The sequence below is a fragment of the Prionailurus bengalensis genome, chromosome C1, assembly GCF_016509475.1.
Source record: "Prionailurus bengalensis isolate Pbe53 chromosome C1, Fcat_Pben_1.1_paternal_pri, whole genome shotgun sequence".
Classification (NCBI taxonomy): domain Eukaryota; kingdom Metazoa; phylum Chordata; class Mammalia; order Carnivora; family Felidae; genus Prionailurus; species Prionailurus bengalensis.
Window position 1 is genome coordinate 152,809,943 of NC_057345.1, and position 14,899 is coordinate 152,824,841.

The following is a 14,899-nucleotide window of genomic DNA, read 5'->3' on the forward strand; positions in this document are numbered from 1 at the left end:
TATAGAAGATTTATCCATGGAGTATGTGCATTTACTACTCTGCCAATTATTGACTCCATGATCCTGACGCCGTGTCAGAGAGAAGCCCAATATTTTTTTCTGTTTCTGGATGATTCAGCCTCCTCAGTAATTCAACTCAAATCTTAGTGCAACTCAGAAACTATTGCCATCTTCATTACCTATGTCAACTCTGTTTTAATTCACAATTCGCTGTTTTATTTTGCTGATCAAATTTATAGGAAAATATTTTTTTCAAAGCCATAATATGAATTTTAACACTAACAAAAGTGATAGCTTTTAAGAAAGGCTTAAACAACTGTTTTATACACACACACATTTTTTTTCTCTAAAAAGCACTGAGTGTAAGAACTGAATTGTTATATGTATGTTTCTTGCTATAATAACTTCTGAAGTTACTCATACTGTTTTCCACTTCTTTCTTTTAACTTTTTTAAAAAATTTATTTTTGAGAGACAGAGAGAGAGAGAGCATGAATGGAGGAGGAGCAGAGAGAGAGGGAGACACAGAATCTAAAACAGGCCCCAGGCTCTGAGCTGTCAGCACAGAGACCAACACCGGGCTCGAGCCCACAAACTGCAAGATCATGACCTGAGCTGAAGTCAGACATTTAACCAACTGAGCCTCCCAGGCGCCCCTGTTTTCTACTTCTTAATCCAAAAGTCATTTTTACCTTCCTTCTACTAATCATTAACCCATCCTAATCCTTACTAACCTATAGCATCCAAACTGTTTTGGGTTCATGTGCCACCTGGTGGTAGAATACTGTCTGAACCAACCATGTTCCTCCAAGGTCTCCATTTGCAGAGAAATTCTACATCACCGAGTGTCACTGTTGCCTTCTTTGCTTCTTTCTATATCTTAATTGCACCATAATCTCCTACTCAATGTACTCCTATAACCCTTTGAACCCTCTTCCTCTTTCCGTCTCAATTGCCTCCATTTCCTCAAGGTGTATGTCTGTTTTCTCCTTCCCTCTGTTGCAGTTGAGCATTTAAACAAGCTTCCGGGGGCACCTAGGTGGCTCAGTTGGTTAAGCGTCCTACTTCAGCCCAGGTCATGGTCTTATGGTTCATAAGTCTGAGCTCCACATCAAGCTGTCTGCTGTCCACAAAGCCTACTTCAGATCCTCTGTCTCCTTCTCTCTGCCCCTCCCCCCTAAAAAATAAAATAAACATTTAAACACACACACACACACACAACCCTTCTGGTGTATGGTTGATTAGCATATCAAGAGTGCTGGTGCAGGGCACCTGGGTAGCTCAGTTAGTTAAGCATCCTACCTCAGCTCAGGTCATGATCTCATGGTTGGTGAGTTCGAGCCCTGAGTCAGACTCTGTGCTGACAGCCCAGAGCCTGAAGCTTGCTTCGGATTCTGTGTCTCCCTCTCTCTCTGCCCCTCCCCTGCTTGCTCACTCACTCTCTCTTTCTCTCTCAGAAATAAATAAACATTAAAAATTTTTTTTTTAATTTAAAGAGTGCTGGTGTTATTAATATATCCAAGGAGATGGAAAACATGAAGTCAAACTATGTGCTTATAAATTCATTCTGATAACAAACAACAAAAAAAGTCTCTCTCTTCATTCCATTTGCAGAAAAGTAATTCTTTTCCTTAGAGATAATAACAGTTAATAGAATTTCACATATACATAGAAATATTATTTTCCTCCACAAAAATCATAACTCATTATTCAGACCTTCCTAGGCCTTGTTCATTCCCACAATAAATATTTTAGTGATGTTTTCACACAAGTACACAAAGAACTGCCACATCCTTTTTAAGTGTTGCACAGTATTTCACTGTGTGGTTGTGCCTCACGTATGTGACAAGTTCTCCAATGAAGGATTTTTAGTTGTTTGTTTTTTTTCCCTATCTTTGGCTACTACAAAAAGTGATGCATTTTGCCAGTCTAGGTAGTTGTAAAATGAACACTTTGAAATCGTCACTGAGTCCTAAGGGTAAGGGCAGAAAATATTAAAATTTTGAGATAAAATGAAGATGAAAAGCCAGTACCCTAAACACAACTTTCAGACTCTGCAAAATCATTCTTATCTATACCCTTATCCTAACTGCATTAACTTTTCTCAAGCATAAACAAGTGTGGCCTCTATTTCTAACCTTATGTCTTTGTAAAAGGCTTTGCAGTTCTAAACAATTGACTTAGAACTTTTGGGAGAAAATGTATTTGTAAAGATAAGATTTCCTCCAGAAGACATTATTTGAACTAGTCATTAGACTAAAAATCTTATAAATTCACAATTTGAAAAGGGTACTGCTTCAAATAAATATGGTTTTCTTCCTTTTCAGAAGTAGCTATTAGAACAGGTATCATTCATGAATAAGGACTATAATAAACTGGTACAATGATGTTATATATTCTATTACCATCGTTGTTTAATTCATTTAAGAGATAAGTCAATAGAAATTATGCCATATGCTTAAACATACAGACACATACATTTACACTCTTAATCTGTATATTATAGACTCAGAATTTTATGGCTGCAAACGAGGTTAAAGATACACCAGTTTTTTTTAATTGTCTTTTAATGTTTATTTATTTTTGAGAGAGAGACAGAGTGTGAGTGGGGGAGGGGCAGACAGAGAGGGAGACACAGAATCTAAAGCAGGCTCCAGGCTCCGTCTGAGCTGTCAGCATGGAGCCCGACACGGGGCTCGAACTCACGAACTGCGAGATCATGACCTGAGCCAAAGCTGGACACCCAACCAACTGAGCACCCCAGGGGCTCACCCAAGATACACTAGTTTAATATTCTCATTTTACACCTGAAGAAACAGAGAATGAGAGTGATGAAGTATTATAGACAAGGCATATATCCACGTTTATCAATAGTAATATTAATAATAGCATGGATTCAATGTGTGCTTATGTCTTTGGCATTGTTAAATGTTTTATGTGCATTCACCCATCTGGTCCTCATAAAGATAGACTCTATTATTGTCTATTATTATTTAAACAGGTGAGGCTTAGGGAAATAAAAAGAAATCACAATTTGAAGCTGCTTTAAGTGGTAAGACAAGAGACTGAATTTGGGTTGCTTATTAATCCTAATTTACATATTTATTAAGTCCCTCTGTTTATTAATTAAATCCACATGTTTATGAACAATCAACATTATTTATGCACACTCTCCTGACCTAGGCAAATGGAAACAATTAAATGTGGCAGGAGAGAATGAAGAAGATAAAATTTGGATTGAAGGTGGAAAAAATGAAAGCAGTGGAAGGGAAGAGATCACTGAGGTAACAAGTAAAGACGTTTTAGCATTTAACTATACATAATTTTCTGCCAAAAACATGTTTTGAGCACGAGGTCCTTAAAGATTAATGATTACACAGTCAAATGTAAGAAATCAACAGATAAATCTAGACAGTTGGTTTTGAACTGTTTTTCCTCTAAGTCTCCAAGCCCAAGCTTTTAAAATTTCAGGGAGATCAGTTAGAAAAGTGACTAACTTAAGGCTTTGGGAGGAAAGCAAATTTCTTATCATGACCGAGAAAATTTTATTTGTGAGTGGCTGTTTCAAAACCCTGCAAAGGTGGAAATTTAGATAGCTAGATAAATTCCACAAATATTCCTAAATGTTGCAAGTCTCATCTCACTGAGATGAAAGTCAGAATGAAAAACTAACTGGAATTTTGATTTTTCTAGCATTAATTTTGACATATGGCATCTAAAATTACTCTTTGCATTTGTAACACAAAACCCCTGCACAATCCTTGTGAATGACCAAACAATTTTGTGACTGACTGTTTTATTGAATAGATTCAACAAATACTTGTGCGGTTACTACTGGCATATCTGTTCGTCATGTGCCAGGTACAACAGTAAATAATATAGACAACTCTTTCTGTCCTCATGGAGCTTACTTTCTAGTGTGGGAGAAAAGATACCACACAAAATTGATATGGAATATATACAGTTTGTTAGATAGTGGAAAGGACAATGGGAAAAAATAAATCAAGAAAGATAAATAGGGAGTCAGGGGTACAGTTTTAAATAAAATAGTCCTGGTATTTAAAAAAAAAAAACAAAAAGAAGTGATAGGATGAGTCATGTGAATATTTTGGGGAAAAGCATTTTGGGAACAGCAAATGCACAGGCACTAAGGCAGGAGCACGTCAGATATTTTCAAGGAAACGTGAGGGGGCCAGCCAGGGTAGCTGTAGCTGAGGGAGGGGAAGAGAGAAGGCTGGAGGTAAGATCAGTAAAAACATGAGGAGTTCATCTTCAAAGCCTTTTAGGTCATTGTAAGGACGTTGGCTTTACCACTGAGGAAAAAACAAAGCCACTGGAGAGATTTAATGAAGAAAACATCCAAGAAATACATCCAGGCTGTAAGAACAACAATGATTCCAAGTGTTTCTGTTACATTATTCTGAGAAGAGAATAAAGTCAAATAGCTTCAGAAGGAGACTGAACAGCCTTCACCATGGCCAGCAATGGAATCAGCATCCATAATATGCGTTATGGAACATGTGATGGTTTATTTTTTTTAAATTTTTTAAATGTTTATTTATTTTTTGAGGGAGAGAGAGAGCATGAACAGCAGAAGGGCAGAGAGAGAGGGAGACAGAATCCAAAGCAGGCTTGCTCTCAGCTGTGAGCAGAGAGCCCGACGCAGGGCTTAAACTCACGAACCACGAGGGGCGCCTGGGTGGCGCAGTCGGTTAAGCGTCCGACTTCAGCCAGGTCACGATCTCGCACTCCGTGAGTTCGAGCCCCGCGTCGGGCTCTGGGCTGATGGCTCAGAGCCTGGAGCCTGTTTCCGATTCTGTGTCTCCCTCTCTCTCTGCCCCTCCCCCGTTCATGCTCTGTCTCTCTCTGTCCCAAAAATAAATAAACGTTGAAAAAAAAAATTAAAAAAAAAAATAAATAAACTCACGAACCACGAGTTCATGACCTCAGCCAAAGTCGGATGCTCAACCATCTATCTCAGCCACCCAGGTGCCCCAAACATGTGATGGTTGAAACTGTGTATCTGGATAAGTTGGAAACTGTTTCCAAACTCCCCTTCCCTGTATGATTGCCAATCTGGTTGGCCAGAAGGGGAGCTTACGTGGGATTTGGAAGGTGAAAGTAGAGCAGTCCAGGAGTCATTACTCAGTGAGGGTCACCGTCATCAGACGCTATGATTGACAGGTGCAGAGGTACCTGGCAGGTTACAGCCTGTCCTGACTCTCCTCCACTACATCTAGCATCTTCCTCGCTGTTGACCCTTTTAATCCAACAGTGGGCCACAACCAGGCACTTCATTGTGGAAATACAGAGGTGGCAATTTATCAGAGGCAACATTTGCCTAAAGACTCACATGTAAGCTTCTTCTTGGTGGTCCAACTTGGTAGCAGGAAGTGTGTGCTTTTTCTGATTGATTGCTTCTCTGATGATCAAACTCTCATTTCTGACCTTCACTTCCATGGCTCCTCTCACAGTAATGTAAGGTCTAATTTCTTTGATCAATTCCTTATCCCTTAACACTCATAAGTGACCACTCATTAGTGGACTTTCTTGATCCAGTCCATTTACAGAAAATTATCCATTTGCTTCAACATTTGATAAGCTTAGCAATTACTAGCAAATTTTGGAAAATTGTAGAATAAACATGTATCCTGCACAGGATGTGTTGGCTTAGGCCAATGATGTTGTGAGATATTTTCAGGAAGGCTTTATTGTAGCAGACAGAATATTGATTTCATAGCCTGATCCAAAGTTTAAGAATAACATCTAATCCTAACTTCTGCCTCCGAATGGTGTCAATTTGGAAAATGAGAGCAGATGTTGACAGAGATGTATTTGCCAGTCTGATGCCTCAGCAAACACTGTGAAGGGAAGGCAACGTAAGACTAGATTGAATAAATATCCTCTTTTAAATTTATTTTACCAATCCCTTTAGCTGTATCCCCCAAAGGTGACATCTCTAAGATGATGGATACAAAAAAGTGTTGTCATTAAAACTCAGCAAAGTTCTTACACCTTTTACTCACAGCCTTGAACACGAGATACCTACATTAAAGAGAATTTTTCTGCATGTTTCAGTTTGAAATGTAAATGAATGTCTGACTTATTCATCAGTAATTCCAGACTTCAGAGTTTCTTCTTTCTAAACGTACTGAGTGCATTCCAGTTGCAGCTCAAAGAGCTAATAACTACTATGTCTGAGTAAAACAAATGTTGATCTCCTTTGGGGAAAAAAAAAAACAAGTTTGAGAAATTGCCTTGATTTTTATTCAAGCAAAACTCCCATTTAGTCTGAATTTACATTGTTGCTACAATTTGGATTTTGTGAAATGCGGACTGCTTGTAGAACAGCCGTGGAACTCTTCAGCAAATTAAAGATTTTAAAAAAGAGCCATCCCTCAATGCTACTAATACAAAGTTAACAAGAATTTATTGAGCTACTATATTTAACAGATTCTCTATTACATTGTTTTATTTAATCCTCTCGACCCTTCTGTGGTCTGGTTTTACAGAATATGGAGGTTCTGAGAGATCGGTTTGCCCATATTCTTAGCATCAATGAGTGGCAGAGCCTCTCTGTAGATGCTGGCCTATTAACTACAGATTAGCACTCCTTTCTTCAAGCTCTGTATGTTCGGTATGGAAATAACAATAATACTGACCCCAATATTTTATTTCTTTCTCATTATCATTACCAGGATATGTTCATTCTCCTATTGTCAATTATATAGCCACTGACTTGAGCACCGAATAATTAACTTTTAGTTGAGTGGCTTTGTTTTTAATTTTATTCAAATATTCCCAACAAGTAGTGGAAAACAGCTTAAGCCTGAGGACGCCAGAGCCACTCCTTGTCATACCTGGCAACATAAGGCAAATGACTCTCTGAGTTTCATTGTTTGCATCCACAAAAAGAGCAGGCGGATCACCTTACCCCAGGATTGTAGTGACAGTCAAATGTAGTCAGGTAGTCAATAAACATGAGATTCCCTTCCTTTCCTAAAAACTCCATAGGCGGCACTAGTTGTTCTGGATAATTTCAGTACATACTTCAGGGAAAAGGGTGTCTTTGGCAACGCTGCCCTGTATTACCAACAGCGATATTTCAGAAGCTTTGAATTGAGAATGGAGTTCAGTCTGGGCCAGTGGGATAGAATGTCTTTTAACTGCTGGTTAACCTCCACAGTATTATGACCAGCCCAGAAGGAGGAGAGCAGGATGAGGAAAGCTGGTGAGGTTGGTTTGGAGACAGTCACAGTCTCCTAGACCTCTTCCAACTAGTGCTACCAATCTGCCAGGAACAGCTGACATGGGCCCAATGAGAACAGGTTCCGTTATGCAAAGAGTCTGCACTACTTCCTCATTTTCTTTTATTTTTACAAATCCATCTAAAATACTGTCATCTATACATATATTTCACTTTTGAAAGAAAATATTTGCTTGTCATGAAACAGCATAAATCAAGAAACACCAGTGTTTTTAAGTGCTATGAATCACATTTAGCCTGAAACAAATACCCCAGTTAGCAATATTTGTTCTTAAGATTGATGACCTTAAATATAACACTTTAATAAAACCCATACTCTTCTATTAACATCTTACCCTATCATTGTAGCTCCTGCTTCTATGGTCGTTTTTAGTATATTCCCTCCACGTCTTATTTTCTATCAAAAGTTTTTCAACAGTTCACTGCTTTATTGATTTGTGATCATAATTTGCTGTTGGCTAGTTATCCTGACTTTCTTCACTGGAGTTTTTGCAGTCATTTTAATGTGACTTTCTCAACATTCAAGTAAGGGAGTTAAAAAGGAAGTCTTCCTCCATTTTGGATTTTCTATTTTTCTGGAGTGTTTGTTATGTAGGGGGAGCAGAAGTGAGTGGGATTGTTGTTTTAGTTGTTGTTTTTGTTTATTAGTTGTTGATTTGTTTGGTTCTTTTGGACCACTTTATCAGGAAAGAGTCTGAGACCAGTGTTGCTTAGAATTTAGAACCCCCTGAATATGGGCATTAATTTGAGACTGTGCCACTTTAATTGAGCTATTGATTTTCCAATAATTTAATCAGCCCCTCTTTTTAATGGCTCTGAAAACCTCTACTAAAACTAGTAATATGAGCCAATATTCACAGAGTACCTACTATGTGCTGGGCACTATTCTATGAGCTTGATTATCACCTTTTCCTTACTACAACCTCAGAAAAAACAAAAACAAACAAAAACAAAAACAGAGATAAAGCTGCCACCCATCCAAGGGCACACAAGGATATAAAATCCAAAGTGGTCCTAGAGCCAGGATTTGGACCCTGGGAGTGTGGTTTCAGAACTCTCATGCTTCTATCAGGAACAAAGCAAGCTTAAAAACCCATGTGGTTTTTATAGATTGTTTCAGTAAATGTTGGTATATTGTTTTTGAAAGTTCTGTGAAAAAAGTATATTTATAATAAAGTATTTTTATATTATGTTTTCATTCTAAGTAAGAATTCCAAATATAAGCTACTGTTAACATCAGTGCACTTGAATTTATCAACACGAAGTACCTTAATTTTGAGAATTATCCAGATGTTCAACTTTTTAATGTGAATGATGAAAATAAATTACTTGTTTTTCATCTCAAAATTTGCAGGCATATTTTCAGAAATTAAAAAAAAAGTAGTCTTTATTCTGGATGGAAATTTTATGGTAAAATGAAGAAATAAAGCTAGATGGATGAATAGCTAACTGGCTAGCAGAGAGAGAAACAGAAATAAAGCAAGGGAAGGGAAGGAAAAAGAAAAAGAAAAGGAAAGGAAAGGAAAGAAGAAAAGAGAAAAGAAAAGCGAAAAGAAAAGAAAAATAAAAAAGAAAAGGAAAAGAAAAGAAAAGAAAGGAGGAAGAGAGGGAGGGAGTAAAAAAGAGAAGGAAAGAAGGAGAAGGAAGAAAGGAAGGAAGGAAGGAAGGAAGGAAGGAAGGAAGGAAGGAAGGAAGGAAGAAAAAGAAAAGATGGGGAAAGGAGAAGGAAGGATTTGGCTGCTTATCTGTCAGGGGCTAACTCAGACATATCATATCATATCATATACCTGATGTCTGACATATGTGCATGTAAAATCACTCCATGTTCTTTGCCTATAAGCAACAAGTACAATGCAGACAGTATCACTTTTTTCTCCCCTCCTCTAACACAACTCCACTCCTTGCTGGTCTAGAAAGATTGGGAAGAGGGACACCTGGGTGGCTCAGTTGGTTAAGCATTCAACTCTTGATCTCGGTTCAGATCACGATCTTGGGGTTTGTGAGATAGAGTCCCACATCAGTTGGGCTCTGTGCTGACATCACAGAGCCTGCTTGGGATTCTCTCTCTCTCCCTCTCTCTCTGCCCCTTGTCCTCTCGCACTTGCTCTCTTGCTCTCTCAAATAAATACAAATAAAAAGAAAAAAGAAGAAGATTGTAAGAAACACAGGAGAAAATGTTACAGCTGTGGCACTCATACGTTAATTGCCAGGGTGATCTCCACAAGTATGTAACCACTGTCCTTGTAATGTTTTCTCTCTCTTTTTCTCTCTCATACTCTGAAGTCTACTTCCATTGCCCATATGAAAAAAGAGTCTCAGGGAAGTTTTTGCTTGAATGAATTGCCTAAAGTTGCTGTACTAATTAGACTTACCAAACCAATTTTTATTGTATCATTTATGTGTTCCTATTATTAGCACATGATAATGCCTTTCAAAAAGCCTAACTTCAAACTACAGTATGACTTAAGTCCTAGAAGAATTTGACACAGAAAAATGGCCTTATTAATATGTATAGAAACACATTAATTTTATTTCTTGATATCCTGTGGTTTTAATAGTTTTAAAGGTTTTAATTCATAACCTTGAGTAAAATACATATCAGAGCTAGTGAAATTACATTCTGTATTTTTTCTTCTTAAGTTATTCATTGCGCTTTCAGCTATGTTGCCCAGTCAGTAATTAAGAACATGGTTTAGTTTTTAATATCACTTAAATGAATAAGTAACCACAAAATCTATATACTTGGACAGTTAACTCATTTCATAGATAAAAAAGGACTTATTAATTAGCTTCAAATTAAGGTTTGCCTTGCATATTATCAATAATTTAATATTATATGATCAGTAATTAGATAATACAATTACTTTCTATTAAAATCTTTTTTATCATTACAAAATTTAGTGGATAGATTGGAATGAAATTGTTTAAAACTTTACACTTTCAAGAGAGTTTGGTCACCAAGGAGAAGAGAGAAAAGAAGGAAGGAGCAACAACAGTTACAAGGAATCTAGACCACACCAGTGTGTTTCACATTTCTTATTTTGGTTCCAGGGGCACTTTTTTTTTTTTCCAAAGGAATATCCCACTCAGATGGTTAAAGTAAGGTGAAATCAGTCCTGAGGGCATCATTCCATCATTGGCTCATAGCAATTCTTGAGTCCTATCATCAGGACCCAAAATTTGTATTCACTGCTATCTCTGAAAATATACCATTCCAAATCTAGCACATGAGAAGAATGTCAGAGAAGCTACACATTCAGATTGTGACACTGAAGGTTCCTCGGGTCACACTGAGATGCATTTGTAACCTCCATAGAACAGAGACCATCTCTCGTCACTTAATCTTGAGATGTGCCCAGAGTAGGAGTTTATGTCTGTGGGATTCATCAACAATTTAAGATAATAACTGTGAACTCCTTGCTCTGACTGGTTCCATTTCTACAGTGAAAGAGGAGAGCATCCTGTGTCCTACTTATGAACACATCTAAGACACAGGGTCATGCACATCAGGACATGTGAAATTCTACAATAAGTTAGCTTTTTAAAAAGTTGTTTTTACATACCATGAATGACAAAAAAAAAAAAAAAAAAAAAAAAGAGCTCGGGTACCAGAATCAAACAAGGTAGGGTCTGAATCTCATATCTACTGCTGATCAGTGTCACAACACTGGGTAAGTTATTCAATCTTTCTAAATCTTAGTGATCGTATCTGTAAAATGGGTATAATAATCTGAACTTCAAAGCATTCTTGAGAGGACTGAATGTGTTAATGTACATAAGGTGCCAAGACAAAGCCCGGCACATAAAAAGCAGCAAGCCAACACTGTTTGACAAGGAGACCTTCCCACTGATATTGACTGAACCAGAAGTCAACTGGGATTATGATAGTTTGTCCAGTGAGATACTCTGCCATCTATCTCAGGTGAGCTTAGTGGGCTCAAGCACCTACATCATGATAGCAGATTTAGAGGTTTTCTCCTCATGTCATCCAGGTAACATAGCTGACCTAAGGTCATAGATTCTTGTCTTAGATAATGTAAGACATATGATAGAAAAACAATTAAATAAATAATAAAATAAAATACGTGATAGCATTTCCCATCTCTTCTTATCAGAAAAATATTTCTGAGGACAGGTACTACCTGTGGTTCCTTAGCAGTAGCAGTTTTGCATAGCGTATTCTATCTTATGTTTACCATGGCACACGTGTGAACATCTAACAAGCCATGGTTCCTATGCATTAGCAACTGCAGGCTATCTAAGAGATAAGGTAAGAGAGCTGTAGCTTTGATAAAATAAACTGTGTTTGTGTTTGTTTCATACTCATAACTCAGGACTTTTTTTAAAAAACTTGTTTTTATTTAATCGTGTTTTATTTTTAATTTTTTAAAAATCTCTTTGCACGTAAATTTGCAGCAGGAGATAGGTGATGAGAAAATATCTTCTCCTCTGACCTGGCTTAATCTCCTATCAATTATATAGGTAGCCTTCCACGCGTAAAGCTCTGAGATACGTGCCACAAGGAGACATAGATATTTAGCACGCACACTCACCCAGTTGGATTACAATCTAGTTGAAGGATGGTGGGGCTATATGGCAAGTACATAATTATAAAGCATAATATGGTAAATTCTAATCTGTTGGAAACACAGAAGTTTGATACACCTTAATCTCTCACAGCCAATGACCACCAATAACTGTAATCTTTTGCTATGAACTTGGATTTAGTCTCAGAAATTCCCAACACGATGGTCTGTTAAACCAACATTTGATCAGAGTCAATTGTCTATTTAGTGTTCTTACATTATGATGTTGGTGATTCTCGCTGGAAAACACATGAGTTACCTAAAGAGAACTGATCCCTTCATTAGTAGTTGTTAGGATATCAACACATTTGATTTGAACAAAGATGTCTAACATTACTCAGCAGAAAACAAGAGCTGTCATAGTGATGGAGAACTAATGTATCTTCAGGGGCCAAGTGATTATTATAAATGAGTGTAATGGGCTGGAAGGAAAACAAGACTGACTGGTCTGGGGCTACAGCAGATCAGACACAGGGGCATTCAGACAAAATACTATCAAGAACAAAATGAAAGCAAATTCAAGGAATATTTGGACTATTTTTAGCCTATGGGCCAGAGTTGCAAACCCCTGGTCTGCAACATAAATGTCAATGGTATGGGAATGTGTTGTCAATGTGATCTTTAAAATGATAGCACAGTGGGCAGCACTGACCCACAGGTCTGTGAGCACCAGAGGCAAGTTCACCATTTTGCTTAAAGCAGGGCCTGAGGCGCCTGGGTGGCTCAGTTGGTTAAGCATCGGATTTCAGCTCAGGTCATGATCTCAGGGTCCAGTCCGTGAGTTCCAGCCCCACGTCAGGCTCTGTGCTGACATCTCAGAGCCTGGAGCCTGCTTCTGATTCTGTGTCTCCCTCTCTCTCTGCTCCTCCCCCACTTGCCCTCTGTCTCTCTCTGTCTCTCAAAAATGAATAAAGGTTAAAGCAGGGCCTGACTGCACTAAGCCTCTTGACTAGACAGGCGGGCCAAGTTACATCTCTGGAAATTCAGCAAAGGTTAGAGAGAGATATTATGGCTTTATGAAAATCAATCAGATGTCTGGAAATTTGAATTGTTGCATTAGCTGTTTATAGTGGCCCATTTCTAAATTAAAAAGGAGACTTATTTGGATCTTTTTTCCTACTTGACTTATTGAAGAAAAGTGTGATAATGACAAGAATAATACTTATTATAATATGAATTCGGCACTCCTTAAAGAAATACAAGTTTATCTGCTTTCAGTAAATGAAAAACAAAGGTAAGAAGCTTTGTCCCTTGTGACCTATATATACACTATATATAGATATAAAGTTTACAGCACTTTCCTATTTTATATAATAGAAACTTCTTTCCTAGAAACAAAGTAATTTCACAACAAAATAAAAATGGTTGATCCTAAGGCTTTTACAAATTTACATTATTTTTTCTTGTGAATTTGTTCTCCCAGAGAATTTTTTCTTTTTTTTTTTTTTCTTTTTTTTTCTCCCAGAGAATTTCTGAAGGAAGTACTGTGGAGCTAACACTTTTGGAAAGAATTTCAAACAAGATAATTTTTGACAAAGCTTTCATTTGCATTATAATCAGAATAAATATAGTCAGATTCTTAAAGAGACACACATGAATTTTAGAAAAATATACATAGATATTTCAAAGTCTTCATTGTGCATTCTATTTATTATATGATATAATCTTGAACAACTTTCTAGGATTCATTTTCTATGAATGCTTTGTTTCCCTAGTAGGGGAATATAATGACAGATCAAATCTGAATACACAATAGTTGAAATATTGGCTCAAACCAAAATAATCAGCAACATATATTGAACCCTCTTATGTCTCTCTTTGATGCTGTCACTTTCTAAAAAAATAGGCAGTATGAATAAATCTTCCATGCAATTAAAAAATATATATATTATCTTAAAATCATTTTTAAGATTCAAAAATAGAAGAGGGTCCCCCAGAATGTACTAATGAGAAAGGTAAAACAATCTTTACACTATCTTATTTTTCCTTATTAAGTGCTTAAAATGTACCAGGCACTACACTGTAAATGAAAAGTGGTCCCCACCCATAGGAGCTCACAATAATGGAGATGGAAATATAAACAATAATTATAATGTTGCTGTGAGAGACCAGACACCCTGTTATATATATATATATATTTCATTGTAGTAAGAACATTTAATATGAGAGATATCCTCAAAACTAATTAAGCATACAATACAGTACTATTACCTATGGGCCCGATATTGTAAAGTAGATCTCTAGAACTTCTACATCTTGCACAACTGAAACGTTATACTTGTTCATTTTTCTGTTCCCCACTCACAACCTCAGGCCCTGGCAATCACAATTCTACTCTCTGTTTCTATGAGTGTGACTAATGTGGATATTTCATATAAGTAGAATCATGGAGCATTTGTCCTTCTGTGACCGGCTTATTTCACTTAGCATAATTTCCTCAAAGTTAGTTCATGTTGTCACATATTGTAGGATTTCCTTCTTTTCTTTTTTTTATGTTTCTCTTTATTTTGAGATAGAGTGTGCACGTGAGTGGGGGAGGGACCGAGAGAGAGGGAGAGAGAATCCCAAGCAGGCTCTGTGCTGTCAGCACAGAGCCAGATGCAGGGCTCCATCTCATAAACTGAACCATGAGATCATGACCTGAACCCAAATCAAGAGTCAGACGCTTAACAAACTGCGCGACCCAGGCGCCCCAGGATTTCCTTCTTTTAAAGGTTGAATAATATTCCATTTCATCTATATACTACATTTTCTCAACCCATCCAGCTACCAGTGAATATTTAGGTTTTTCCACATCTTGGTGATTGAATAATGCTACAGTGAACGTGGGAATACAAATATCTCTCTGAGATCCTAATTTCAATTCTTTTGGATGAATATCCAGAAGTGGAATTGCTGAATCATAGGTAGTTCTATTTTCAGTTTTTTGAGGAACTTCCATACTGTTTTCCATAGGGGCTGTACCAATTTATATTCCCACCAACAGTGAACGATGGTTCCAACTTATTCACGTCTCTACCAACTGTTATCTTTTGGGTTTTTGATAC

The 14,899-nt window shown here is 37.3% G+C and overlaps 1 protein-coding gene and 1 long non-coding RNA gene across 4 annotated transcripts in view; one reads left to right on the forward strand and one right to left on the reverse strand.

Annotated features, from left to right (window-relative positions):
* Positions 1-14,899, reverse strand: part of KCNH7 (potassium voltage-gated channel subfamily H member 7) — a 484,953-nt gene that overhangs the window by 426,568 nt on the left and 43,486 nt on the right. The gene's annotated exons all lie outside the window — the stretch shown is intronic.
* Positions 1-14,899, forward strand: part of LOC122481392 — a 46,200-nt gene that overhangs the window by 13,971 nt on the left and 17,330 nt on the right. The window contains exon 3 of the long non-coding RNA XR_006296843.1: positions 3,183-3,283. This is a non-coding gene — a long non-coding RNA (uncharacterized LOC122481392). The remainder of the gene's footprint in view (positions 1-3,182; positions 3,284-14,899) is intronic.